Source organism: Belonocnema kinseyi, chromosome 10 (genome assembly GCF_010883055.1).
Source record: "Belonocnema kinseyi isolate 2016_QV_RU_SX_M_011 chromosome 10, B_treatae_v1, whole genome shotgun sequence".
In the NCBI taxonomy this organism is placed as follows: domain Eukaryota; kingdom Metazoa; phylum Arthropoda; class Insecta; order Hymenoptera; family Cynipidae; genus Belonocnema; species Belonocnema kinseyi.
Genome location: NC_046666.1, coordinates 90256528 through 90261640, shown reverse-complemented (window position 1 = coordinate 90261640; position 5113 = coordinate 90256528). Strand labels below are relative to the sequence as shown.

Genomic DNA, 5113 nt, shown 5'->3' with positions numbered 1-5113 from the left:
CAGTTTTTGTCAAATGTCCACGTTTTGAGACCCCCTGAATCCGAAAAACAGGTTTTTACGAATGTGTCTTATCTGTTTGTATGGCTGTATGTATGTCTGTTTGTTTGTCTGTGAACACCATAACTTTTGAAAAAAGTAATCTATTAGATTGCCCTTTGGTACACTCGTTTAGTGTCCTAAACTAAAGGTCAAGTTCGTTAGCCAGACATTTTGGTTGAAAATTCAAAAAGTGGGCACTTTTTGAATATTTTTGTGATCACTTTTTTAAAAATTCAAAAATTCTTTGTACGGTTATTCATAGTGTAAAAAAATTTAACAATTTATCCTCATGACTTTTTTCGAAAAATCAAAAATGACTAGAGTTATAGCATTTTCAAAATCCAAAAAAAAACTAAAATGAACAATTTAGGCCAAACAACGCATGATAAGAAAAAAAATCTAGAGAAGAAAAACATAGCTTTTTGAAAGCCCTACAAGATTATGATAACAATCTTTTCAATTTGGTCAATAAGTTGAAAATTCCAAATTTGATCATACAAAAAAATTTCGAAACCATATTTTTTCAAGATTTAAAAATTCTATGTACGGTTGTTCATAGTACTCAGAAACTCAAACAATTTATCCACATGACTTTTTTCTATAAAAAGAAAATTATCAGAGTTAGAGCATTTTCAAAATCCAAAAAAACAAACTGAAATGAACATTTTAAGCCAAACAACGCATAATATAAAAAAAGCCAGGAGAAGAAAAACTTAGCTTTTTGAAAGCCCTACAGGACTACGATAACAACTTTTTTAATTTGATCGAAAAGTTGAACATTCCAAATTTGATCGTACCAAAAATAATGAAAAATTCAAAAATTCCATTTTTTGGTCAAACTATGCAAGATACGAAAAAAGTGAAAAAGCTCAAATTGTGCGCCCTGGAAAGAACTACAAATTGATAATGAATTACTTTTCGATATAAGATACGGAAAAAATGAGACAAAAATTGTTCATCTAAAAAAGAGCTATCATTTTTGATAGGACAGTTAGTTTTTACTTTAGTCGTAAAAAATAACATTCTAAATAAAAATATTAAATTTGTTTGAAAAAACGACACAAGGTATGAGCTTAAATTACCAGACAACAGTTTTTCGTCTAAAAAGATCCATAAATTTATTATTAATCATTTTTCGATTGGACGAGTAGATCTTCTTTTAATCGTAAAACATAAGATAAAAAATGCAAAAATGAACTTTTTGGAAAAAGCAAAGAAAAGACGAAAGAGGACATAGGCTCCTATATAATACCATATATAGGTTTCTGTATTAGACCCTATGCAGATGCGTAGTAGCTTTTATTTAATCGTAAAAAACATCATTAAAAATAAAAAATTATAAAAACAAGGAAATAAGAATTAGTATGAAATTAGTTGACATGTTGGACAAATTGAGTGCGAAGCACGAGATACGTGATGAGAATGTGTTCGTTAAAGTCAAAAGAGCTTTAACAAAAGAGAGTTCAAAATCATAAAATTACAGTTTTCGGTCATTCATTTATATTGAACTTATCGGAAAGTTCTTCCTTTGAAAAGAACAACTTCTGTAAATCATAATAAACTTGTCAAGAAAATTCGATAAGAACAGAAATAAATATTGAAGTTCACCCCCATCATGAAATACTCATTCCCAGTATCTACCCAGAGTCCTAGACTCCTAGAGACCTAGGACCTAGAGACTTCCCGTCTATATTTCTACTTTTTACAACCTCAGGCCTGACTGTTTCAAAGGATAGTTTCCCGAACGATGAATGGGCTAGCTGCATTACAGATTAGAGTTCCAAATATTTTCTACGCCACAGGCGTAAACTTGTCAAATCTTACAAGGGGTTGTCCCACCGTGCTCCAGATGCGCTAGCGACTATTTACTTGCAAAATACCGATGTTTCTTACGCCATTGGCATATTACAAATTTAGGATGGTTAATATTTCTTAATGAAGCTTTACATTTTTGGTGTAATAATTACCATATGATTTTATTAAAAATGGTTAAAGATATAGCACTTCAAAGTATGTCCATTCAAAAATGTGCACTAACTTATTTAAGTCCAATTGATTTTGACTTAAATTGACACTATTAAAAGCTGACATTATAAAAACTTAAACTGACATTATTAAAAGAACGGTTAAATTCCATAGAAATCTGAACAATTTCACAGGTTTCGCAAAGACTTAGCATAGATTTAAAAGATTTTATAAAGTTTTCTATTATTCGACAATTAAGATTTCAAAGATTTCTGGTCGATTTAAAAGACTGCATAAGGACTTGAATTATTTTAAAGAGATTTCATGAAGGTTTTATTAATTTAACAAATATCATCGAATATTTCAAAAGTATTTCAAATAATTTGAAAAGAGTTTTAAACAATTCACATAAATTTCAATGATTTCTCAAAATTTTCAAAGATTTCGCCGAGATTTCAGATAGATTTGAAAGATTTCAGATACCTTTCAAATATTTCTCAATTCGGAATCTGTGTTTTTTTTTGCGATTCCAACGATATGTAACTTGCAATTAAAATATTGAAATTAGATTAAGTTATGGCAGATATTAGTTTGTTTTGACCATGAATAGATTGCATTAAAGAGTTTTCTGTAGAATAGTTGAAAATGCATCAGTTTATTTGGTTGAAAATTCGCCTGTTGACAATTTAATAGAATATAGGGATTTTCACCCAGCTACCTAGAAGAATATTATACTTGAAACTAAGTGTTTCAATTTTTAAACCAGAAAGACGAATCCTTAACAAAACAGTACAAAATATAAGTTATTTATTATACACATACAGATTTAGACACACACATTAATTTTATAATATTAAAAATGAGGGTCGATTCTTGGACAATCGATTAGAACTAGGGGGTGTAAAAAAAGGATTTTGAAAAATAAGGGCCACACTAGTGTATTAAGCACAAGGGCAATTTATTAAAAGGAAATTAAACTTCACTTTGCAGGGAATAGAATTAAAATGAATATACTTATTATAGTATATTATAACATTGAAAATATAAGTATTTGGTTTCAAGTATACTATTCTTCTAGGCAGTTGGGTGAAATTTCCTATATCTATTAAATTGTCAACAGGCGAATTTTCAACCAAATAAACTGATGCATTTTCAACTATTCTACGGAAAACTCCATAATGCTATCTAGTCAGGGTCAAAACAAACTAATATCTGCCATAACTTAATCTAATTTCAATATTTTAATTGCAAGTTACATATCGTTGGAATCGCAAAAAAACACAGCTTCCGAATATGATATTTTGAATTTGCTGATTGCAAAACTATAACATTTTTATGCATGGCATTTTATGCCTCATTAGGACAAAGGGGCCACCACGCTGGCAAAGCCCAGCATAGCAATTCTCGCTCAGTCAGGAACGTGAGAAGTTGAAGGGAGAGGGTAAGACGAGCAGGTACACCGTGATGAAATGGAAATCGGAGGGGACTAGCCGCATGCTACCTAACTTGGGCGCGAAGATTGATCATAAGTTACAAAGGGGAATGGACCATGTTGGTTTGCAAAAGCAATAGAGGTTTAGCAATCCAAGATCTAGGTAGAAAAGCCCGCTCGTTATTTAGATCCGGAAACGACATGCCTATTCTGCCGTGATTTGGAAGAACACCGTTAACTGCAAATCGGATAAAGTCACCTGAAGCAATTAACGGTAGGCGGCTCAAGGGCCTTATCCAAAATGCAGTTAACGGTGTTCTTCCAAATCAAGACAGTATTTCTCTCCTATTCGTATGTACATATCAAACACTAAGCTTTTTAATTTTTTTACGATATTGACTAAGTTCTAATTGAATTTGCTTGAAATTTAAAAAAAATTTAAATTAGACTAATATCGCCACAAAAAATGAAGACCCCTCACTTTAGAAGGCAATAACTTCGCAGAAAAAAATGTGAGGAGGTTCGAATAAGAACCACACGAATCCGCTAAGTTTTCTGAATAAAATGGTGTTTCTGTAATTTGCGTAAAAAAATTTCGTTTTGAGCTAATTAGCAAAATATAAGTAAAAATGCTGTCGCGAGGCCCATTGTTGAGACACATTAACTTTCACGTGATCCCAGAGCTAAGAATATGTTGGGAAAAATTTGAAAAAATTCTGGAGTGTCCTACAACATATTTAGAATCCAGTAGAGACCTTAAAAATTTTAAATATTCAAAAATGTCAGTTTTGCAAGGATTTTTGTTGAATGTTTTTATTTAGGGATTGAATAGAGCTATCGCGCTGTTTAATGGCTTAAAATGTGTAGTAATATATGTAGAAAAAAGTGTAGAAAAAAAAGGTCCGTCATATTTCCCAGCGGCAGACAGCCGTTTTCTTCAGATTTTCTCACAGCTGCTTCTCGCTCAGCATGGCCGTTTCAATGCATTGACGTGGGCTTCGCCCTTCTCTCCTGATATAAAATTTTGATATGATAATACAGTATCAAGCTTGCACACGAATTATCTTGTATTTTGTTTATTTAATATAATGCACCTATATTGGTATTTTAATATAATTTTGTAAATATTAGGCTGTTAATTTGCTACGATAATGCGTGAAAGATTTATTTATATGAGCAATTCCAATTGCGTATTTTTTTTAAATTATTCGTAATAAGATAATGTTGCACCATATGTAGTTTTATACAAATATTTTTTCATTTTTTCATTATTTTTAAAAACTTAACCGCTTTGTTTATTTCCTTTTTCGTTGAAAACGAACTGCTGCGGATATAAAATTGGTCCTTTTGGAATCATGTGAAGAACTTTAGCCATTGTTAGTTATTTTTATGAACATTGTAGTTTTTGTTCTTGTAGGTGTTGAAAGAAAAAGCCTAACATTATTTTTGAATAATTCCCAGAAATTCCAGGATATACAAAATTGAAAAATTTGGTCTTTTTTCTTTGAATTCTCATAACTTTTGTGATTTTAATACTATAAAAGCGTATTTTTTAAAATATTCGTAATATGGTGCATTTCTGAACTTCGATTTAACCAAGGAAAACTTTTTTTTAAAACTTGATTTGTAACCAACAAATTGGTTTTTCAACAAAAAAGACGAATTTTCAACAAAATA

At 30.8% G+C, this 5113-nt stretch overlaps 1 long non-coding RNA gene across 1 annotated transcript in view; it reads right to left on the bottom strand.

Annotated features, from left to right (window-relative positions):
* Nucleotides 1–4338: 4338 nt before the first annotated feature.
* The window catches only part of LOC117182212, a 6349-nt gene continuing 5574 nt past the window's right edge, over nucleotides 4339–5113 (bottom strand). The window contains exon 3 of the long non-coding RNA XR_004468284.1: nucleotides 4339–4447. This is a non-coding gene — a long non-coding RNA (uncharacterized LOC117182212). The remainder of the gene's footprint in view (nucleotides 4448–5113) is intronic.